At 45.7% G+C, this 25,211-nt stretch overlaps 1 pseudogene; it reads right to left on the bottom strand.

The window, feature by feature from the left end:
- The window catches only part of LOC119403319 (venom metalloproteinase antarease-like TtrivMP_A), a 179,252-nt pseudogene that overhangs the window by 16,647 nt on the left and 137,394 nt on the right, over window positions 1-25,211 (bottom strand).

The raw sequence follows: 25,211 nt of genomic DNA, 5'->3' as shown, positions 1-25,211 counted from the left end.
TATCGTATTTGTACTACAGTGTGTTTCACGTAACTAGAACCAAATATTTACAAAAAGTGGTTAACCTCAACTGAATAAAACTAACGACATCGTTTGCCGTCATGTGGCTTTCGCTAGAGTGTTTTTATATTGCACTTAATTTTTTATTTACGCAAATAAATTATGCAACATTTGCGATATTGACTTTAGGGCCAAGTGCGTTTCCTTACGTTGTAGGGGGCATCCCGAAACGACCAATCCAATTTTTTGTGGAAACGTACATACTGCGTCATGATTTTTCCCGGCGTTTAATGAAAGCCCCAGTAATATTACTATGTTGCTGCCCTTGTGCGCTACCGTACTGCACGCTCTCAAACGTGCTTCCGGCGAAACAACCGGCGTATGGACCATGGTGAAATGAGGGGCCGCTGCTCTAGGCATCGGTTCCATAGTTCGTCAATATTTCTGACGGTCGCACACGCCAAGGAAACGCCACCGTTCCTGAGAAGCGATAGGCTGACGGTGCGCGCGCCGATCGTTTCAGCACGTTTAAGAGCGCTGGAGTACGGTAGCGCAGTTTTATTTCATATTTCGCGGGCTTTCTTTAAAAGCCCGAATATGTTCACCATGCAGCATGTACGCCGCCAAAAAAATTGGATCGGTCGTTTTTAAATGCGCTCTATGGCGTGAGGAAGCGCGCTTGGACCTCTAGGGAGTAATAAAAATATCGCATAATTGACCTTATTTAATTAACCCTTTAAGCGCAATATAAAAAAAATACAATAAAGAGTGTCACATGATGGTAAATCATATACGGTTGGTTTCATTCAGTAGAGGTTAACTACATTTTTTTAATATTAGGTTCTACTTACGCAAAACAGCCCGTATGCTTTTTCACTTTGATTGTTTAATACGGGACCGCCTTGCTATTTGACTTAGATATATCCGTTCTCCTTTTTAGGTCGCCGTAGAGTTTCCTTATTGTTGCAAATCAGCAAATGAGCTGAGCTAGAAGTGGCAGTAGTGTGCGTAGCAGTAGTATCCTGCGACGCTTTGTGCCACTACAGTACGTCTCAGACGTTTCTGCGTGGCACAAGTTCTCTAGGAGAAGTGGTAAAAGATTGCACGTTAGCGGATATCTTACTAACAAACGCTTCACGCCAGCAATATGAAAAGTTTTTGTCTTCAATCAGTTTAATGTCTTCAATCAGCTGTGCCCTGACCATCGGTCGGCAATAAAATTGGAGCTCACTCAGACTCACTCAAGAAATATATTTTGCTCAGAGGGCTCACTCAGACTCACCAAATTTTTCCTCAACTGGTCTCACTCGGACTAAGGCTCACAGCTTGACCTGAGTCTGAGTGAGTCGACTCATGAGTCCGTTAGCGTAAAATTAGCTTTTTCGAACTTGGTGCCAATGCTGTTTAACGCCAATAGCTCACATAATTGCGGTGCTCTACGATACGCATTTTAATCTGCTATCTTCAAGTGTGACTTATGAATAGTTTAAATCCAGTAAGGACATTTTTGATGAAATACACGACTCACATAAGACATTTTATCAAGAACTTCCCATGAAAGAGTTTGCGGGGAAAGGTCAAGGCGCCTCCCCCCGCCCCTAATTCACGCATTTGATCAATAAATATTGAGCTGTCGCATTAACGCCCGTGCGTTTACATGTGTGAATAGACTTGAGTATGAACGTAAGCCGATATGAGACCGATGGTAATGCTGAAGATGGGTAGATAGGAAAATAGGTTGGCAATAGAAGGTGGAACTCACTCAGACTCACTCCAGAAATATATTTTGTGCTTAGGGCTCACTCCGGCTCACGAATATTTTCCTCAACCGGACTCACTCGGACACAGACTCACTAAACTTTTCCTCAGCTGGACTCACTCGGACTCCAGCTCACCCAAATATTACTTACCCGAACTCACTCAGACTCATGGCCCGATCTGAGTCTGAGTGAGTCGACTCATCAGTGAGTTTGCGGACCTATGGCCCTGACTATAGTCTTCACACGATGTGCCACAAACGATATCCTAACAACGTTGTCCCTGCTGTGCACCTGTCGGTTGATGCGGTATTACAAAAACGGTAATACGCTTGCAGACAAGGTAGGACTGCACAATAGTGTTTGCGCCATCATGCGGAGGATTCTTAATGGCGTTTTTTGCAAGTAGTTGGCAAGCCGCTAGCTGGTCGCGAAGTGGAGCAGAGACACCCATCAGTTACGAAAGTGTCAAGCGAAGACCACTAACAGCGGTGCGGTTAGAGAAAGAGAGAGAAATGTAATGCGGAAAGGCAGCGAGGTTAACCAGAAAACAAATCTGGTTTGCTACCCTGCACTAGGAAAGGGGCAAGGGGAGACAGAAAAGTAAGAGAGGAATGGGATAGAGAGGGAGGGAAGCACAAACACACAAACACACACATAGGAGTGTCACGATCTCTACCGTTCTGGAATAAATGCTTCTTGATAACAACCTCCTTAAACACTTTATCATCAATAAAAATGGGTGTGCCGAAAATCAACGCCACGAGCAGCCCCAGCACCAACATAATTGCGGAGCGGTTAAAGAGCTGTCATGTGAAGCAGCTAAACAAATCCCAATAAGTCGTTTCGGAATGAAACTAATATACTTTGAGCAAGAAAAACAGAAATTTTTTATACATGCAGGTATTTCGTTAAAATTAAACAATGTTCGTCGCAGTTAAGAAATTTTAAAGTAAACACTTTTGTACATAGGCCTTTCCTGCTTCATTATATACATGTATAATAGCAAATTTGTATGTGTATCGAAGTATCTTATAATAAAATTGGGAGGTATCGTATCGAATACAATAATTTCGGAAGTATCTTGTATCTGTATCTCAAATACTTGATGCCCGAGTATCTTGTATTGTATCGCGATACATTTCCGAAGTATCTTTGCCCAGCCCTTCTCAGCGCTAATTTTTTTTTGATGTGGTGGTTCACATACGTGAAATTACAGAGTGCCGTCTAAGTCTTTAAAATGTTATTATAGATATTTAGTAAATGAGTCATATTTTCCTAAATATTTGAACTTCAATACATTAATTGTTTGTATGACACCCTATCGTCGCTGGATTTTCGTTTATTACACTTTAGTGCGAAGACCCATTTATTTGACGACCCAGGAATGCGAAATTGTGATCGCAATAATTTGGAGTGGAGGTCGGGTGGGGCGGACGTGCGAATAATGCTTTTTTCACATAATAGAGTTTACAACGCCAACATTTGCTTCTCCCTACTAATTTCATTGAAAATAAAACGTCTCACTTCCAACCTAACTTTTGGCTTTTTTAGGTATAGCAATCTGACATATGAGAAAAAATAACAATGAAACATTAGAAATATACAGTCTAGAGGCAACACGCTAATCATCCTTCTCGAGTTAGAGGAAACAAAGCCCGATTCTCTGGTCAGGATCTAGTATGCAATGCGTATTAAAATTGTTGCGGAAACGACGAATATTTTCTCACCCTGAAGAGCCTCCATTTTTGTTCCGTCTTTATATACGGCAAACATGTCAAATCTGCGGAAACAATGTTCATATTAGGCAAACTGAAAGTTTTTAAAACACAGGCAAAGTTATCCAGTTGCACTACATACCAAAGGTGTACTAATATTGAAGATGTTCTAACCGAGTTATCGAAAGCGCAACGAATATGGCTGTGCAGTAAATCGTGGCAATATGTACAACGGCAATTTTGGTACATGAATGAGGGAAAAAAATGTTGCGGTGGCTTAGCTCGGCTATGCCAGGATAACGTAGCGTTAGCAAAGGTTCAGCTGATTGTTCTTAGCTTCCCTGATTGTCTAGGATTAGCTTGATTATCATGCTTACTGCTGCTCCAGTGACACACATATGGTAAACATATTATGTGGCACATGTATATTTATTTTGCCAGGCAACTACTTCGGGATCCGATGAGTCAAGCTTCTCCGCTCTTCTGCACCGTTCAGCAGCATTTCCGCTCTCCTTCTCCATGGCAAAACCACACTGGAAAACGCCAGTGAGCGGCGCTATCAAGCAGCTGCAGCGCAGAGTTAGACGGCGACTGCACAGCGAAGGCGAACAGCTCAGAATGTTAAGTGACACTATAGTATGCGGTATCAGGGACGACGAGGCCGGACGGTTTCTGCTGGCCCACAGAAAGCTGACTCTGCAGGAAGCTGAGGTTTGCAATGTCGTCAGAAACAGTTGAGCGGAACGTTCGTTCTGTCGAAGATACGGATGGCGAGAACGACGCGGGTAACGTGCTCCTTTCAAAGGCGTCGTCGCAGCAGAAGAAAAAGAGGCAGTGGGCACGAATCAGGAGAACCACGCCTTTCGTGCTCGAGATGCGGCTCAAGTCACTCAGAACACAAGTGTCAGCATGTCAGGAAGGTGCATCGAAATTGTGGCATTAGAGGACACTTGTCAAGAATGTACCAGTGCAGGCGCAGTGGCCGGCAGGGATCGTACGCACTCAGCGAGCTGTCTGAGGGGGAGTACAGTGAAGAAGAAATGATTTTCGCCCTATCCGCCCACAACAACGTTGACCAGGCAAGAATCAGACCAATGGAACGAAACTTTGTGTGGGGTGGCAGAGTCCTGCGGATGCTGGTCGACACGGGGCCATTCTTTAGCGTTATTCTAAAAAACCTATTTAGGAAGAACCCTAAATGGTGACCTAGACTAGAAAAGACGCCACTTCGGCTATCATGCTTCCTTGGACCTCTTCCAGTAGTTGAAAGAGTCGCCATGACTGTTCAACACGACAAGACGCGAGTGTGCAGTTGGCTGGTCGTTGTCGATTGTGACGGACCACTACTGTGCGGTAGAAACACAATTCAAGCTTTCCGCGAGGCTGGCTTGTCACTCTTGGAAGAAAGGGCTCTACCAAGTGTCTTTGCGCTGCAGGCAAAAGATGGCTTAAAAGAGCTGCTTGAAGAGTTCTCAGGCTTGTTTGAAGATCGGCTTGGCTGCTGCAGAGGTCCACCCATAAAGCTCTACAACAAAGAAGGGGCGGTGCCGCGGTTTTTGAAGGAACGCTGGGTGCAGTCTCCGCCGAAATCGACTGCCTCGTTCAGCAAGGTGTCCTGTCGCCGATGAGCGTTTGCGAATGGGCTGGTCCTATCGTACCAGTGATGAAGGAAAATGGGTACATCGAGCTGTGTGGCGATTTTAAGCTCACCATGAATCCGGCCACTCACCAGGAGCAGTACCGTTTGCCTAAGGTGGATGACATTTTTCCCGCGCTCTACGGGGGAGAACTAGACAATACACTGGATTTGCGAAATGCCTATAATCAGCTCCCGCTTGAAGAAGAGGTGAAGAACATGACTGTCATCAACATGCACCAGGACTTGTACTGGTACAACCGACTAGCCTTCGGCATCTCGTCGGCTGCCGCACTGTTCCAGCGGCGCATTGAGTCGTTATTACGGAACTTACTAAGAGTACGTGTGTACCTGGACGCCATTATAGTCGCCTAGAAACAGCAGGACACGTCCACGCTTCGAGATGTGTTCCAGAGACTTCGCGACAGTAGCCTCCAACTGAACAAGGCCAAATGTCGGTTCCGAGAAAAACGAAGTGCAGTTTCTGGGGCGCAAGAGTGAAGCAACTCGCCTTCGCCCACTGCGCTACAACCCGGAAGCCATAACAGCTGCACCAAATCCAGAATCGGTGAGCCAACTGAAGTCCTTTCTGGGGCTCATAGCTTCTTACTCAATATTTTGCCTAATTTGGCCACGATCCTCGCTCCGCTCTTTCGGCTACTGGTCAAAGGAGACCACTGGCACTGGAAAGAAGAGCATCAAAGCGCCTTCCAGGAAGCAAAGCGCAACTTCTTCAAGACAAATTTTCTGGTCCACTACGATCAGCAGGAGTTGCGCCTGGAATGTGATGCTTCATCAGACGTCTTAGGTGCAGTTTTGTCACACCACATCGATGGCGTGGAGCACCCGATGGCATTTCGTTCAACAACACAGACGTCAGCAGAACGCATTTATTCCCAAATCGAGAAAGATACACGGCCCTTGGTACTTGGAATTTGTAAGTTTCGAGATTTCCTGCTGGGCAACCGTTTCCTATTGGTGACAAATCATAGGACACTCACCGGGTTTTTCGACCCTAACAAGCAGATTCCGCAGATGACGGCAGGTCGAATCTCCAGAATAAAATCTGGAATACCTCAAGGGAACACACAACGGTAACGCGGACGCCCTCAGTCGCTTGCATCTACCAGAGGACCATGAACGCGGAAGTCGAAGTTATTGAATATGTACTTTATATGCAAGGTTTGGACGCAAGTGCCCTTCCTTCTAACCAAATGATTTCTCTGACCATGGAGGACAGCACACTTCGTCAAGTCCGGTAATGGATCGAGCAGGGCTGGCCATCACGTCTTGGGGGCAGCAGCAACATCTGCAGCCGTACATCACCCGCCGACATGAACTCGTCGGGAGCCATGACCTCGTTTACTGGGGTCATTGTGTGCCTACTGAATGAGCTGCACAAAACAGACCCAGGTGTCGGAGCCATGAATAGGCTCGCTCGTAGGCTATTCTTGTACCCTTGATTAAACATACATTGAGAGGTTGGTGCAAACCTGTCCTCAATGTGTGCAGGGGTGGTCAATGCCCGCAGCGCAAGTTGCTTCTCCGTGGCCTAGGACAGGAAAGTTGTGGTATCGAGTGCGCATGGATTTCCCAGGACCTGCTGACCGGTACCTAATATCCGTCCTAGTTTACGCGGAAACAAAGTAGATAGAAGCAACGCCCCTACAAACAGCTACGACAGACGCAATAATTCACTTGCTTAGGGAAAAGTTCGCTCGGTTTGGTATCGCGAATTGTCTGGTGTCTGACAACGGCCCCCAGTTCTCGAGCGCAACGATCGCAATATTCATGCATGAAAATATCATACGCCAAGTCAGAAGGGCGCCATACCACCTAAAATCCAACAAGTTAGCGGAGCGGGAGGTGCGAACAATAAACGCGAACAAGGCGCCCTCCAGAACGAATGGGCTTTTGAAGAGGGAAGAAGTGCACGTCGTCGATAAACCACACTCACTCGCCCGAGTTCCTTATCACCCGTCAGCGAGTCGCGACGTACTCGGCCACAGCTCCTGTCCTAGGCTCACATGGTCTTCAGTATAAAAAGGTCAACTACCAAGTACCAAGTTATATTTTAGTTTCCTGTCGCTACTGCGTTGCGTTACTTCACCATCTTTCGCCAACAAACCAGGTCCTCCACTTGCTACGGCTACGTTATCCCCGCGAACTTCTTTATCTCATGTGCCGGCCTAACTTTCTAATTCTCCCTCGCGCGCTTGCCTTCTCTTAGAATTCAGTCTGTTGCTCTTAATGACCAGTACTTATGTCGCCTTCGCGCTACGTGTTCTGCCCATGACCACTTCTTCTTTATATTGACTAATATGTCCTTAGCACCAGTTTGAACCCTGACCTGCTCTGCTCTCGTCTTGTCTCATAAGGTCACACTCGTCATTTTTCTTGCAACTGAAGGAGGCTGGGATGTTCCTTAGTAATCAGAGTATCGTGGGAGAAATGGAGCACATCTCACTAGACGATTCTTCGAGCATTCAAAGGATTTTAACATTGGAGTGATTATTAAATGAAAAGTTAACAAAGAGTGACGTATCAAGGTTTTCTTTCTGCTTCGTAGAAATTCACTACGAGACAGCCTAAGAGACGCAGAAAGGCTGTTTCACGCGACAGTAATGAAGAAGTTGGCGGCGATGTCAGGCGCCACAGGAGCCAGTGGAATAGTTTACGACACATGAATACTTCGGACGTCGTGCTAAACACTGTGGCATCGTTCAGTGCACATCTGGAAACAAGTAAATGGCGATAAAAGGTAAAGCGTAATGTCAGTGTATTGTGGAGGCGACCTATTCATGTGGCTTATCAAGCGCTTCATGCAATGGTCTGTCAGATTTGCGAAAACTCAGCTTCAGACTGCGCGCAGACGATGACGTCATTTTTTCGCAATAAAAAGGCCACTCGAAGCTCGCGTCACGCGAGAAGGAAGAAGGAGCAATCAACATGATAAAATGCTTAATTTGTGAACAGGCACAAGGAGTATCCTCTGTGGCAGGTGCACATTGTTGTGCGCTTGTAAGGTGACGCGGTAGTTCATAAAGAGTCGTTCCACGCCAAACATCTCAGCCATTTCTGCGACCATCTGAAATGTACTCGAAAAAAATGTGCTCATTTGGTGCGTTGAAAACAGTGAGTTGCTAGAATATTTTGCAGAGGAAAAAATTTTTCGTCACATGGGAGCCTTCCGAATTTGGCATATTGTCGTCTGAATGTTGTTGCTGAGAAAAATTATTCTCACAGTATCGTTTCTTGTTCTGGTGCCAAAAATGGTTTATATATTAATAAAAGGCGTTTGTGTAGGGTGTTCGAAGCACAATAATATTCCTGTAATTTTTCTGCCATATACAGAAAGTTCGCCAAAATGTTCTGTTCGCATTTCTTCCATAATGATATTGCGCATGTATGAATATCTGAGTAATCAATGCTTACTCTACAAAAGGTATATTTTGCGTTAAAAATATTTCCAGACCACTGGTGTTTCTAAATTTTACAAATAAACAATCCCAAATTTGAGAAAATTGTCATTTTGGGCCGCATTGAGCTGCAATTTACAACATGTGCTGCTCCAATTTAAAAAAACAGCTTTATACCTTAATCAAAAGCAAATAAATAGTTGTTCTTATATGGGAACATTTATCATATATTTTCGTTTCAAGGAAGAAAATCATTTTTGAAGTTTTATGACAATGGGAAACTTCAACGAGGAAGCTGCCGTATGGTGAAATGGGAACATAGCCATCAGTGGGGAACTTCAAAAATTATTTTCTTCCTGGAAACCAAAAATTGTAATGACAAAACCTGCCATGGAAGAAGGACTATTCATTTGCTTTCGATTCAGGTATAAAGTTGATTTTTAATTGGATCACCACGTAGTGTAAATTGCGTCTGAATGTGAACGAAAATGATTATTTCGACAAATTGTGATTTTTCTTGTACAACATCACTCGTCTGTAAATATTTTAACGCAAAATATACCTGCTATAGAGTAAGCATTCATTAGCTGAGATATTCATACATAGCAAAATATTATTAGAGAAAAATGCAAGCATAGGACATTCTGGCCAAAGTTCTCGAGGCGTAGAGGGCAGAAAAATTACAGTATGTTATTGTGCTTTGAACACCTTAAATAAATGCCTTTGCTTAATATCGAAACCAAATTTGGTATTCAAACAAGAAACGATACTCACCAAATAGTTTTTCTGACAAGCCAGACTCAGACTACATTGCGTAAAATTCGGAAGGCTCCCATGTGACGAAACTTTTTTTTTTCTCCGAAATATTTTACCAACTCACTTTTTTCAGTGCACTAATGAGTACAGTTTTTTTTCGGATACATTTGACCCGCCGCGGCGGCTGCATTTTCGATGGAGGCGAAAATGTTTGAGGCCCACGTGCTTAGCTTTAGGTGCACGGTACAGAACCGCAGGTGGTCGAAAGTTCCGGAGCCCTCCACTACGAGGCCTCTCATATTAAAATAATGGTTTTGGGACGTTAAACCCCAACAAATTATTTGAGTACATTTGAGATGGTCGCCAAAATTGCTGGGAAGTGCCAGTTTTCTACGTCTTTTTTGTCTGCGTTTATTGCTATTTATCTTTATATATATATATATATATATATATATATATATATATATATATATATATATATATATATATATATATATATATATATATATATATCACCATCAGCCTGTCTACGCCCACTGCAGGGCAAAGGCCTCTCCCATGTTCCGCCAATCAACCCGGTCCTGTGCTTTCTGCTGCCACGTTATACCTACAAATTTCTTAATCTCATCTACCCACCTAATTTCTAATTTTCTGTCTCCCCTCACACGTTTGCCATCTCTTGGAATCCAGTCAGTTACCCTTAATGACCACCGGTTATCCTGTCGACGTGCTACGTGCCCGACCCATATCCATTTCTTCTTCTTGATTTCAACTATGATATCCTTAACCCCCGTTTGTTCCCTGACCCACTCTGCTCTCGTCCTGTTTCTTAAGATTACACCTATCATTTTCCTTTCCATCGCTCGCTGCGTTGTCCTCAATTTAAGTAGAACCCTCTTTGTAAGTCTCCAGGTTTCTGCTCCGTAGGTAAGTAGCGCATGCAGCTGTTACAGTAAAACCTCGGTGATACGAATCTCGCGGGGTCGCCAAAAATATTCGTATCATCCCAAATTCGTATCCCCGGAAAACATGCAAAATTACTCTGCGACAAAAGAAAGCTGGCATCCGTTTTCATTTATTGTTTCTCAGGGCCGTAACAACGTCATGAAGCGCTCTGAAGAAATTCCAGTAAAGGTTTAAGATGTGAATGATCATACTCGTACTCGTAAACATACGTTGCTTCCGCGCGTAATGAACCAAATGTGATGCGACTCGTGACAGCTTGTAGCTCCTTCCTAATCTTAGTATGCTTTCTCGCAAGACACTGTAGTACTGCGACGAAAGTGACTTAAGGAACGTTTTGCACGCGATATATGAAGGCCAGCAAATTTTCAACCACTGTCCTTTGTTTTGATTCTATTGTTATCGCGTTGGTGTTGGCAATGTTTTTCGGGATATTTAGGGCCGTGCCCACACAATCGGGAGGTTTGCTGAACAATCGAGAGTCTCCAGTGCAAATTGGAGAGTTGGCAATTACGCGCGCCCTCAACAACCGTGCATGTTGACGTTGCGAGGCCTAGCTCCTTCGCCAAGACCGTCCTCTTTCGGTGCTCGTCCACCTTTAACGGGATGTCTGATTTCAAGGACATGGCTTGCATCGGCAGGCATGTGCAACCACAGTACAACGACTCTGCCTCGAGCACAGCAGCACTCGTCAGCGCGTAAAAAAAAGAAGAAAAACGCGACGCCAACGTCATCTGCAATCTACACAGAGACACACAAACGCGCATTAAGGCTTTCAAGATTCTCGCGCACAATCTCAGAGGCTACGACGCGCCGCTGATGGCCAAACTGACAGCGCGGCGCGCTGCCCGCGCTTGGGTTCCTGTGGCCGCGCGATTGGCGCGTCTTCCGCGACAGTGCGGGCAGCACCTGTTCGTACCGGCGCGGTAGCGTACGTTCGTATCAAACGTCGCGGGGTGAAAATCGGTTCGTAACAACCCTACTACATTACACTGCAAGCTAAAGGGCCTTGGCCGGGACCACAGAAAAATTCGTATCACCCCGAAATTCGTACGAGCGGTGATCGTCTCACCGAGGTTCTACTGTATATGCCTTCCTCTTGCGGGTGATTCCACGAGAGATCGAACATGCCCGGCCGGTCAACATTTTTGTTTTGCCCGGGTTTTTTATATGTTATGTGGACACATTCAAAGTGCACGGAACCAAAAATTTTATTTCCGAAAAATGCTCCCAGCACACCAAAAAAATATTTGAGATGGCGGCGCGGGCCTCCTGCTTTTGCTCACTGCAATGGTTTCGGATTTCACGGCCGAATTTAACGCGAACTATAAATGATGTGTCGAAAATTTTTTTTGCTTGATTTAATACACATTACTGTGAATTACATCCATGCTTTTTTTTATGCCATCCTCAAAAAAAAGAAAATGTGAAAAAATGGCAAACACGGCCGAAATAAAAAGCTGTCCTAAGTTTGAGGCGCCTTGGCGCCTTTTCTATTTCAAACACAAACTTGAAAACAGTGTCAAATATAGAAAGGAGCCTTTGCAACAGTTATACTGAAGATCACTATCCTACGGGCAGCGCAAAAAAAAGAAAAATATTGTTAAAAAGCAAGTTTTTTCAAAAAAGTTAAGTTTCAAAAGTTAATTTTCCAAAAATAAAATAAAAAAACTCCGGCCTCAATATTGACGACAATTTTTTATCGAAGAGTGCTTATGTCACTAAATACGCGGTTTTAATACCATATGTCCTCATTTGCTTTGTTCACGAGATATAACGGGCCAAAGTGACTTTTGCTGTGCGTGCTCACTTCAGTGCGACTGATGGTTGTTATCAGCTTGCATTGTGCGTAAATCTCGGTTTAATTATTGGTTTCTTGGTAAATCTTGGTTTAATCTGCTGCAGCAAAACTTTGCTCCGGTAGCTTTTCGTCAAGAAAAATGTGCTCTCAGGTTTTATTTGTGTGTAGCGTGTGCGAAAGTGGGCTGCTGCCTCCCTCTAAAAGGCTAACGTGTGCACACTTTGCAGCCTACAACCTCGCCTAGAGTCATCAGAGGAAAGGTGGGCGCGCCCGTTGATGATAGCAATCGCTTCTTCTTCCCGAAGAAATGCTTCGTCTACGTCAGATGTAGAGGTTTTCCTTGAGCAACGTAAAGCAATCTGTCCGGACCCAGAGATTCTTAGCACCCTCTGCTGCGTCGCAGGTGTGACCGCCGCCTTAGTCAGTTGCTTCGCTGCCGCTGGGGACTGGGGGCCAAGGGTTAATTTCTCTCTCTATAGCTCTCTATATATAACTTTCTCTCTCTCTCTCTCTCTGTATGTATATATATATATATATATATATATATATATTATCTTTGTGTCTTTCTTGCTAACCGTCCTTCTCATTATTTCTATGCTACACTTTACTATTTACCCTTTCTTTCCCTCCTTCTTTATCCTCACATCTTTCCTCCTCACTCTAACTTTCCTTTCCCATCCCCTACATCCCCTTGCTATACTATACTGTAGAAGGCTATGCTATGCTCTGCTAGCGTGCCTGGGTAGCCGAGTGGTTACGACTCTCGCCCTTGGATCATGGGTACGCGGGTTCGAATCCCGCCTCACCAACAATTTTGTGTTTGTCTTTCTTTTTTTAGCGCCCTTTCTCTCGTTTTTAAAGACGATAGCCTTTATTGGGGAACTTAAACGCAAAAATTTTGGTCTGTCTTTCTGTCTGTCTGTCTTTCTGTTTGTCGGCACGTCACTCGATTCAGCCACCCAGCCAAAGTTGAACCACTTGCCCAAGGGCCAGTCATCTTGAACGGCTGACTAGGTTCATACTTGTGTACATTGTTGATCAAAAAGCAAACATTACGCATATCTGAGGCGCAACATCACTAGGCAAGTATTAGGTGGTGTGTTCCTTTAATAGAAAATAAATAGATACGTAATTCTAGAGACCCTAGTTTCTTAAGCTGCGCTGAAAATGCGACTGCGCTGAAACATGCCTTCCTCCGTGCCCCCTGCACGAGCTCATTGTTGTGTTTCGGTTTCGTATTGCACTGTACGAATGCCATGGGGTGCCGCTCTGGCATTCCTGTTTTACCCAGGCGACGTGTAAATATAAGAGTGTGTGGAGAGTACTCGTTGAGTGCGGACGTTTCTTCTGCTTCGGCGCTTCGCGCCAAACCGCGTGTTCGGGCTGGCTGGCGTCCCCGCCGGTCGCGTTGGTCACCGCCAGTCTTCGCCTGCTGGTGCGCCGGGACTACCAGCCCGCAACACAGCACTCATGTTTCCCGACGTACTGCCAGATGGCGTCCATATTTCACGCAGCGCCTCTTCTATCGTCTTTAGACGACATTTGCAGCGAAGCACGCAGATATGCGGCCATTTTTTTTCTCTCTCTCTCTCTCTGTCTGTGCTCGTTCACTCGCCCATCAGAGTTATTGAATTCCACGCTGGGCCAATCGGCGCACTTGTTCTGGGAACGAAGCAGAAGAGGATGAAGTGGAAGAAGAGGAAGAAGACAGCGCGTGGCGGTTCATGATGATCATCATTTCTGTTCAACCGTCGTGGATCAATGCTCGACTTAAAACAGCTGCGCCGTTCAAACGTCTTCCACCAATGCTGCGATTCAAGGGAGAGGTCTTGTGCAGTTCGACGAACGTGTACACTTCTTTCTTAAACTTAGACGCTCAGCTTTCAATTCGAATCCACGAGCTATTAGGGATGGCGAGCGCTGCGAAGGATAATCACACCCGTCACTATGGTGACGGCTCCGAGGGACAATCATCCAGCGGGCTTCATCCAAACGGCTAACTCTTGTGTTGTAATCGACTGGTAGCGTCATTTCTAGTTTGTGGACGGCAGCGGCAAGAACATTCGACGCGTTCGGGAGTCATGCAGGTCTAGCAGTACTATTTTCGCACGCATGCCAACCGCTTGTCATCCTTGCTAATGATCAAGGTGCAGCAGGAATGGCGGCTAGTACAGATCACTTCAAGGATGAAAGGGGTGGCATGAACTGCCTACGCACTGCTCAGGCATACGCAAGAGGTGCGCACACATAAGAATTGCGGAAGCTGGCTGCCGTTTCAGCGCAATAGAAAGTTACCAATATGGTCTGCATTGAGTCTGCAGACGGAGGATGTTCGACGAGAGCTGGACACCTAAGCGAAGGCGAAACAAAGAAAGGTTGCGAGGAACTTCTCCACACAATAATTTTCTGAATTGCCTAAGCAATGCGGACTTTAGGGGCATACCACCAAGACTTGATAAAGCGAATTTCTGTGTTGGTAAAACATTCAGAGAGACGTCGCATAATTTCCATAGATAACATTAGCATTTCCTCCCGTATACAATGTACATCTCAGGAAGCTCATTCAAAAATTACGTTTACCTTGGATCACTATGTCATCCAATAACAGCCATCGCCTTATGCTTGTGAACGAGGAACACAAACCTTGTTACAAAAGAACATTGCTGGCAGTAACACGTTACAGGTAACGCCATTACCGGTAAAGTGTTACTTTTGTAGGTAAATTAGTAACGTACTCGTAACCATTTCTTAAGTGTAACGGGTAACGTACTTACTTTAACTTCTTAAGGTTTCGCGTTACTCGTTACTTTTTTCATTCCATTATGCTTGGAGTGTTACACAAAACTCCTTCTCGAAGGCGCCCCATTCCCAGAGCTATCCTTATGTCGCAGCGGCGGACTGCTATCGGCCTGCTAAGTGTTGACAATAGGAGCACCATCTAATGCGTTCGTCAAGCTCCTATTTAAACTTGCTCCGGATGTATTCACTAAGAAGCGAGGCATGCTGTCCGACGACAGCTTAGAAGTAGAGTTGTTGCTTAAATTCTACAAGTTGTAGTTCTCAGCCAGTTATCCCTGGAAAACTTTAGCGCTCTTTAGCAGTTCTGTTTTCAACATAAGATTAGCCTGTATCTGCCTCTAAATGCGAGTGCACGTTTCTGGTTGTTGAATTCCTGAGCGAGCGAGGCTGACTTTAAACGCCTTCGCATAAACACCCGCAATTTTCGCGGCAGCTATATAGGTTAAAGCGGGAAAACTGATTTATGCTGGACATATTTCTTCCGCGACTATGCAATGTAAAGGTTTCTTTATTCATACAAGGTCTGCGCATATATTTCGTACACTTGTAGAAGCACGCTGACAGAATTACTCCAAATTTTTGGAGAGATCAGTGATGTCTTCGCTCTGGAGAGCGTTGACGATGAAATGTCATTTTTTGTTTGATGTCACTTTGAGAAATGGCTTTACGCACATATGCGACAAAGTTAAAAGCCATGAAATGCAACTCTATAGTGAACGTTAGGCCATATATTATTTCTATAGTCTAACACACTTGTGCAAAGTTTTCTAGATATATCGTAATTCTGCTGCAGTCGTTGTTTTGGTTAGCGGTCTTATGTGAAATATCAATATGAGGTTTATTAAATTGCTATTCTGGTTCCTGCAACGAAGGCGCACGGATTCACATTTGTGGCCCTGGAGTGACGGCAGAAGTAACGCGCGCTATTTTTTTTTCGGTAACGGTAGCGGTGACGCGTTACCTTTTTTTTGTTTTTAAGGTAGGGAGGTAACGTGTTCCTTTTTAAATGCGAAGCATTTCTAAGCGAACCTTTGGCACTTTAAGCGTTTCTACCTACGTATCTATCTACCTAGCCGCATACGTCTGGGTGCTCTCATGATCGCCTCCTTAACTTGGTGTAGGCCAAAATAGGCATGGGAAGGCAAGAGGATTCGACGATTATGACTGTCGAGTCATAAGATGAATAACGTGAAAATCCTCTCGCGTACGTCGTCAGACCCTTTCCTACAGACACGTGTGGCACATACCCGTTTACCACGGGTCGCGGTGTGCCGGTATACGCAACAGATGATTGACAGTTTATAACTACCTAGGAACGCCGAGAACAGACATTTGTAATTTAAATGCAACCGCGTTAAGAAAAACCAACATCGGCAGCGTTGATCCAACGAATCGAAAGAATAAAAATTAGGATCCCAGCAGGAATCGAACCCAAGGATTCTGCGTGGCAATCAGGTATTCTACCACAGAGTCACGCCAGTTCTGTAAACTGGTTTGGAAAAACAGCCTGCATACGCGTAATGTGAGTGCAACGTCAGTTGTGGTTCTGGTGCTGGCCATCTAATTTTATAACAAAGCAATAGGCGCCACCTATTTACTCCTACGATCCAGGCGTCATGTCAGGTTAACATCTGTGGTTGCAGTGTTGGCTCCGCTTTTATAGCAGTCTAATAAACATTACATTTCTGTTCCTATATTTCAGCAAGCTATATTCAGGCGTCGCTCGACCCCGAATGAATACGCTAACGAAAGTTAGGTATGATATTCACATCATCGCGCCATAAAGTACACTTAGTTTCGATAATACTGAAGCATGTACTCTAACGTGAGAGCATACGTTACGTCGCACCATAAGTTACCCTTGAAGCGCCACTGTTGTCGACGTGCCTCGTAAGCCTACGATGTGCACAAAGCTACTACGCTTACAAAAACACGTCGATCCACCTCGTAACTCTTGGCTCAAAGCCATAAAATACATCATAGAAGTACTCGCTGACGGCTTCGCATAAAACCGATTGCCGCAATGCGTGGGATCTGCCGAATTTTTTTGTTTGCGTAACGAGCAACGCATGTGGTTACTTTTTTTGGTAACGCATGTAACACTGCGCAAAAACCACACTGATAATTATTTTCCTTTTCCCAACACAACAAAATAGAGTAACGAACCAGTTTTGTGGTCCCTTCTGCTGCCTTCGTCGATGTAACGATCACGTGACAATATTCTGGAGTCAATCTCATCTCTAAACAAGGTTACTCTTACTGAAGACTCTAGTTCTAGCCGTATGTTCTCGAAAAGCGGGAATACGAGAAAGAAACACCATGCCATATATTCTCAACGAAGTCGTTTGTTATGTCATAGCCTTATATATCTAACTCTGCGAGAGTACAAGCTTTTTTCCTCAAAATTGATTTCAGTTTTCTGTATACTGTAATTTCTCTACTTACCCTGTTACAAAGTATACCATATCATATGCATCATATGTTTTGTTCTTTTTACTGGTAAACTTCACAAGTTTCTGGAGGGATTCATACCCATCGATGCCATTTCCGTAGTACACATAGTATTCGTGCTCCTGTTTCCACTATAAGAAAAAGAAACTGTTCACTTCAAGGCGGTTGATGGTACATTCTTGCTTAGCTATTGGTTTTTGCAGCAAGCTCTAATGTGCGCTGCTATGGGAAAGCTGTATCACCGTATGTACGTAATTGACTGACTCAATTCAAAAGCAACTCTGTCGTTCGCAATATGCAACAACCACCAGTGTGAGCTACGACGCTGTCACCAAACGGCGTAGTTCGCAGAAGAGTCAATTCCGTCGTTGGTTACATGTGCGGACATTTAAAACGCGTATACAAGTACTTATTGACAATTCATTCACGTGTAATCTGGAGAAAAGCATCCAGTTCCTTACTGCTCGACAAATTAAGGACAGAGTGTGCATGGTGGGATCACTACACTCATTAGATAGAAATTCATGCTTCGTCCATTCATTTGAATATCTCTAAGACGCAGTGACTGATGGAACAAGACGACTGCTCAATGATGACGATATATGGGGCTTCATGGCGCAAGGGCTAGTGAAATCCAGCCAAAGAGCGCCAGGTCATGATATAGGATGTGATCAACGATGGTGTTTACTGGCTGTATAAGGGCCTAAATTTCTGCGCACTAATAATAATAATTTAATATCTGGGGTTTAACGTCCCAAAACCACCATATGATTATGAGAGACGCCGTAGTGGAGGGCTCCGGAAATTTCGACCACCTGGGGTTCTTTAACGTGCACCTAAATCTAAGTACACGGGCCTCAAACATTTTCGCCTCCATCGAAAATGCAGCCGCCGCAGCCGGGTCTGCGCACTAAATCATATAACTATTAAAATCATGAGAGTAACGCCAAACGTGCGTGATGAGAATTAATGTCAAGTGATCATGATATTATAATATTGCAGCCTAGCATTAGCGCGACGTCCTCGTCAACGCCCTTGAGTCCAAGGGTCGGGACTGCTTTCTGTAATGTAACTGCTGCAGCAGCAACCTCAGCTGAGAGGCGGCGCTACGGATTTGCTGGCCATGTAATCCTAAAAACAGTTGCATCTTTTAAATGTGGTGGTAGCGCTTCATGTTTTAAACGAGGTTCGTTACTTATGAATATTGAAGGTTGAAGTGAAACCTGCTGCCGGTAGGGTAACAAAAAATTGCACCACCTTCCGTTAAAAGGAACCCTGTGTGGATGGGAAGCAGTGGGGAGATCGTTCGCTCGAACGGGAGATGGTGTAATTTTTTTAGGACCTGGCTTGCCAGGTTCTTAAGCTGGAGTGAAGTGCCGCTCCGTAAGCTACATCCATCCATTCAAAGCGTCGTGGAACGTGAAGAGGAACGCTACGCGTGTCGTGTCTTTCCTCTATCCTGGCCGTGAATTCTCACAGGGCGAGCGGGGAACGTGGTCGACAGGCGCGTGAGAGTGGGGAGCGTAGGAGAGGAGAGACAGGGGGAGGGGACACGCATGCGCTGGCGCTCATCGCGGCGTTGCTCAGGAGAGAATGAGGCACGCGAGAGGGGGGAGGGCGCGTAGAGAGGAGGTTTGTGGAGAGGGTTTGGATATGCGCAGTAAGGGTGGTCACGCCGCACACCACCAGATTGAACTCCGCCATAAGCTGCTTCCCACCTAAAATGTACCTTCCTACTGGCGTCAAGTTCAGGACATTCTAAGAGGATGTCAACAACCGTACGTGGCTCGCCACATCTATCACAACTGGATGGATAACCACCGGACAAAAGGTGTGCATGTGTTCTGTGTGTGTGACCTATTCGAAGCCGTCAATGCTACATCTGTACGTCACATTTTTTTATGTGGGTAGACAATTACCGAAGTAAGGCTTCATGACATGTAAGTTACTATGTAGTACATCTAGATCACATAACCGCCGCTAGTAATGCTTGGGCTTTTATTTCTCAGGAAGGGCTTTAAGTCCATTACCAGAAAAACTATGAATTCTTTAGGAGCATTTGCATTGACTGATGTGACAAGCTCATCATCCAATATGTTTCCATCGATATCATGGTGCTCTCGCACCAAGCACACTCCTACGTGCTGTCTGGATGAGTAAAGAGTGAGCAGGTGTGAGTACAACCAGTCAACAACAGCATTTGTGTACTTTTTGAGAGTTAAAGATTTTGCGGCGCTTAGGAAATCGGTGTATATGACTGCATTCCAGCGTTTATTATTCCTAATTCTTCCTTATGTCTGCTGCCGCCAGTATCGCGTAAGCCTCTGTTGTAAAAATGCTTGTGTTCAGGTGCAGAACACCGCCATCGGAAACAGATGCGTAAGAAAGGCCACCATGAGACGGTGACACATCTGTGCAAAAATTCCGCGCAAGAGTATTTGTGCTGCAGTTCATGGAAGTACAGCTGATTGTGTAGAAGAGGGCATGCATTGTGACTATAAAAGTGGTATCAAAATCTGTAACCTGTCATTACCATGACCGCCCCAGTAAAGTGCGAGCCATTTGGCGCTGTCCGAGCAGTGGGAGACCTGTTTTCTCAGCCATTGCTGTGAGGGCTGGGCGTGAATGCTGAGGTTTTAGCGAGGCATCCCGACTAGGAACAGAAGAATACGTTTATAGGAACATCGTGAAACGTGACCGTTCACACCTAATGCGTGAGCGACAGAGAGAGCGAACACGTTTCGGCCCTCACTTGGGCCTGGAGTTGTGCTGTCCAAACGGCGCCGAAGGTGTGGCCCTAGTGATTAGCTAGACCGCTATGCTTTGGCACATGCGGGCACTCGCATCCCACCGCAGTCTGATTCACCAAGTGCCGTGGTCAGTGAGCTCCACCCACTGTCCACAACGGTCCCACGCGCGATAACACACTCACACGCACGTGGAAACACTGCAACACGCGTTATAATGTAAGGCAATGCACGGCACTCGAGCATAATGTATTCGGCGGTATAAGATGTTGTCTAGCTTGCTGAACTCGGCTGCGTCCTCTTCATTGCCTAAGCTTGAAATAATTGCAGTGCACTTAGGATCTTGTTCATTGCTACCCAGTGACTGAGGAGACTGCGTGACGTGCTGGCTGAGAGTGAGCTGGCTGCCAATGCGGGCCGATGGAGTAGCACGATGAATGCGCACGACTACCGTGTCAGAAGCGAGGGAGTCTGACACGAGAGGAGCTGTACTTTAGGGCAACGTTTGTGCTGCTCTGGCAAAAACAAAAGATCACATTGCCGGCATTCTTTGGAGCTGCGCCTCGCTAAAGGCCGTATGCTGCAAATGCGCTGGATTCGGTGGCTTGTGCTGCCGAGAATCAATACTCACCAATAATGAGAGTGAGAGAGAATACATTATCCTCCAAAACAGCCGCTTTATTGACTCCTGTTACTGGGTAATGGATACCTTTAAAATGCAGCACCAGCAACTCCGACCACAACAAAAGGGGGCTTGGTTCATGGTATGATCATTCTTGCAGGCAGGCTCACGGGCTTTACAAATTAGTGTCACCTAGGATTCAGAGTTCGGAAACGCTTCGCACTCCCCGACTCCACAGAGAGTGGCGGTGAAAATGGACACTGATGCTACGAGCCAACAAGCGTTACGGGTGAACTTTGCGATGCTGGAGGCAGCTCTGTCATGGGCGTGGTTGGAGGCGCTGACAATACAGACGATCGTATGCAGCTGGTTCGTGTTGGGCATTTGGGTGCCAGATGCCCCAAGACATGACATTGGTAGCAGACAGCTTGAGACAGGTCCTGGCCGCTACGAATAGCTGGCGGGCCGTACTGTGCCGAAATAGCTGCATAAGTAGTTTCTTGTTGATCTGCAGGCAGCTCTGAAATGCACATTCTTGATGTTACACCTCGGGAGGACTGCAGTGCCGACCAGTCTGGGTGAGGCTGCTGACGCTCTGCAGGCATAGAGATATGAAATGGTTGCGACGGCGGCTCCACAGAACCGGAATATGGCGATGGGCTTAATTTGGCTAGTGCAGGTGGCAATAAAATCAGCTGCAGTGAGCGGCCGGTTCACTACTACGGCGGCGAGCATCTGCTGTTCGCATAAACAATGCAGCAGGTAGTCGATCTTTTGGGCATCAGGGAGGTCAACTGGGCAACTTTCAATCATCCTCAACTCGGCAAAGACATATTGGTGCAACCTATCTCATGGGGACTGGGCTACCATGATGACCTGTTCTTGCCACTCGATCGGCGACAATTCTATACAAAAATTTGTGGACGCTGAAACTTCTCCTTTAAGCGTTGAACGCAATAGCGATATCCGGTCCCATCCTCATCGCACTGTTTCGCTTGTCATTATGTTCAGTGGCCCAGCCAGCCACACACACACACACTTTCATGACAACCGTGTACCCGCTACCTGTGTGTAAGAAAATGCACGCACTAATGTGTATGCCTTTTGCAATGGGTGGCATGCTTTAAACCAGCAGCAATTGGTCTTAAGCAGACTACGTGGTCTGCAGACTACGTGGCCTTAAGGGAATACGCGCAGTAATATGTGTGCCTTTTGTAATGGGTTGCTGGCTTTAAACCACTAAGTCGTTATGATACTCACATGGTGTGACGCCCTATGACAATGTACGCCTGTACCACGCAATATTACTGCGATATTGCAGCTTGTACTGTGACACTTGTATACAGGACGCGTATGTTTCTGAAGCATAAAAGTTACTTTCAGTGCAGTCCGAAACAGGGGCATGATTGTGTGGTAGAACACCTGCTTGCAACACAAACGGCCTGTGTTCCACGCTCACTCTCACCCAACATTTTTATTTATTTTATTTGCACCTATCTCGATTTTTGGTCACAGACAAAATAATGATTTTTCGGTCACAACCAACGACGCCGATGCCGACACCGGAATTTCTGCGAAACGAGCTCTTTAATGCTACCGCGTTAAAATCACAGTTTCGCCGCTACGCAGTCCCGACCTGGGGCCACAACTCTTGGCTGTCCGAAGGGCCGGGGCCGTAGCGGAGGAGCTACATCTTCCCGTGCCGACCTGGGTGGAGCCACCGACCAGGTGAAGAGATGCAGCCTCTTGACTTCCACCCCTGATCCCGATCCCTTTGGTCTTTTTCAATAAAGTTCCTCGCTCGCTCGTTCGCTCACCGCAAGGCCGAAGCAGTGAATGCGATAGCAACAAATTGGAATGTTATACGATGTAAGGCTAGCAGCTAACAGTTGCTTCAATTACCCCACTCGGATGTATCCGATATGGCGTAATTGAACAAACGAACAGAAGCGCTGCCGCTGCTGTCAGCGAAGCGACCTTCGTTCTATCGCTTAATAAGGTATGAACCATCTGATAATCTCCGTCCTTATAGCGCGTGCGCGAGGGCGCACTCGTTTCATCAAAGTTTGCAGTTGCAGCCGGAGCGACACAGGACCCTTTCTGGCATTCCTCCATGCGCCTCCGCCTCCATCGCGTTTCATCTGTTATAGCGTCGACTGGTGGCAGCCCTCTCACGATTTCACTCCTACACAGAACATAGAATAGACGGGGCGAAGTTTACTTTATATGGAACATGACGGCGACGCCGACGGCGACGGCGAAAAAAAAAGCCCCTCGACTCTCTATATATTTGAAAATAGTTGAATAGGTAATGTCACTGGCGCGAACGTTCGCCGTTCAAGGTTCTTTCTCGTCCCTTTAAGCCTTCATCAGGGTTGCCACTGACTTTCGAGTAAATGTCGCCAAACGACGAGCAAAAAGTCGCCAAAAGTCGCCATTTTTTTACAAATTTCGCCAAAAAAGTAGCCATTCTAGATATGTGCGGCATACCCAGTAATAAAAATTTCCACTCACGTATAGCCCCGTAGAATACAGTACCATCCAAGACCCTTAAATTATATTGACGTTTCTCGATGCCAGTCGTATCGCCCGCTTCACCATGGGAGTGCATGGTGCTGCTTCTCCGACTAGCCGCAAGATGTGCGTGGTGGCGCAAGGGTGAATGAACGAAACGCTCATGATATCCTTCCATCCCTGTCCTCTCGTTTCAAAGCTAAAAGTGGGGTATAAACCTTGGGCGAAAACCGTGAAAGCATTATTTGTAGACAGCTTTACGTACCCTTATATGAATTAAAAGGATTAAAAGTTTATTGAAGGTAACACGACAGAATTCTTACAGGAACCGATCATTAGTGAGTCTTACAACTTTTCAGTGTGAACTAACATGATACCGGACATCACCGACCCTTTCTTATAGTTACTTGTACCTACACGCGTCAATCCGATGCGTTATTTCTGTATAACAATGTAAAATGTTATATAGCAACTGTTTTTATTGCACACGCTCACCGAGAACAGTGAAAAATGCCTCAATAAATAATTTTTCTTGCAGAAATAGCCGCGTATCCGCCTCTCTTCGCTATTCCAAAACAGTCTATGTGAGTTGAACTGGGGGTACTGCAACAGTGAATAAGTCGCCAAGCTATTCAGAGCAGTTAGAGCTTTGGCGAAACAAATGGTCGGAACACGTGGCCAACCCGTCGTCTTGCCCCTTCAGATGCGAAACTTCAGATAAGCTTAAAGCACCTAAAGCCATAAACGTATAGTCAATCACTCCCCCTCGCGGTTTGAAAGGCAGTCCGCTGACTTACATTTTGCTAGAATGTCCCTGGGGGACGCTCCAGTACCTCCTGCATCTAGATGGCATCCCGAACGAAGGATCCCACTCACTGATATTATTTTCACAGAACATGTTTTATTATCTCTCTAGATGAATTGAGGAGGTACACACGAGTTACAGGACGGACATACCGAATGACGCGTAATGTGCACATTCTACTCGTGGGTCTAAAACCAAGAAAAGTACTGAGAATGTTGCCGCTCATTCATTGGGAAGACACTGAGCTTAGGATTCAAAACTCAGTGGAGACCTAAGCCGAAAATCGCCAAAAATTCGCCATGTCGCCATTCATAATTTTAGGTCGCCACGGGCCTCTCAAATTCGCCAATTTGGCGAAAAGTAGCCACCATTGGTAACCCTGGCCTTCATCCTCCCCTGGACTTCTGTCTTCTGCGTATTCGTTGCCTAATAGTACGTGCTGGGAGGCTGATACCCTGCCCTTCTATACTCCTCCTGTCCTGCCCTCCTGTCACTTGTGTGCGATGCCCTGCTTGCGCATCTTCTTTCTTTTACAAAATGTATTCTATGTATTTCTTTTGGAGCCCTACGTATGCCTCAAGAAAAAGAGTCATGTTACATTTCCTATGAAATTCGCTGGGAAGTCGCCGAAGAACGCTTCTAATCAATGTATTTTTAATTTCGGACGCATGTCATCACGTTCTTGATGTGAAGTTCGACGTTATAGTAGAGATAGGTGAAACATGGAACTGCCTATTGATATCGTAAACCTCCATAGATCCCGCAGCTTATGCGTCTATCCTTGTAAAAACCATGTCGTTTCGGAGGGAGCTGGCAGAAGCTCTCTGGGTGGGGGAAGGCCCTCGCATTCCCAGAGGATGTGACTTTGGTTTGCTCCCCCGACGAAAAACTGCAGAAAGCAGTCATTGCATGGGCAGAAGAGGTCGCCGCAGACAAGCGGCCAGCTCCAAACCCATGAAATTTCTTTTGAATAAAGTTGTATCCTCCTCCTCCTTGTAAAAACCATTAAGTAGTATCATCGTCATCACTACCACCAATAGCATCCCTATATCAGCACAAGGGGTCCAAAGATGGGACTTACTCACAACTACTAATTGGCAAACGTCGTCGCGCATCATCAGTGAGGCTACATCTTGATCGATTTGCGTCGCTGCAAAATATTATAATTGGAATAGTAGCAGCAAGAATTTTACCTCAAGAAACTACCCGTCACTTGCATTTAT

This window comes from Rhipicephalus sanguineus, chromosome 8, assembly GCF_013339695.2.
Source record: "Rhipicephalus sanguineus isolate Rsan-2018 chromosome 8, BIME_Rsan_1.4, whole genome shotgun sequence".
Classification (NCBI taxonomy): Eukaryota; Metazoa; Arthropoda; class Arachnida; order Ixodida; family Ixodidae; genus Rhipicephalus; species Rhipicephalus sanguineus.
This window is presented reverse-complemented; position numbering and strand designations above follow the sequence as displayed.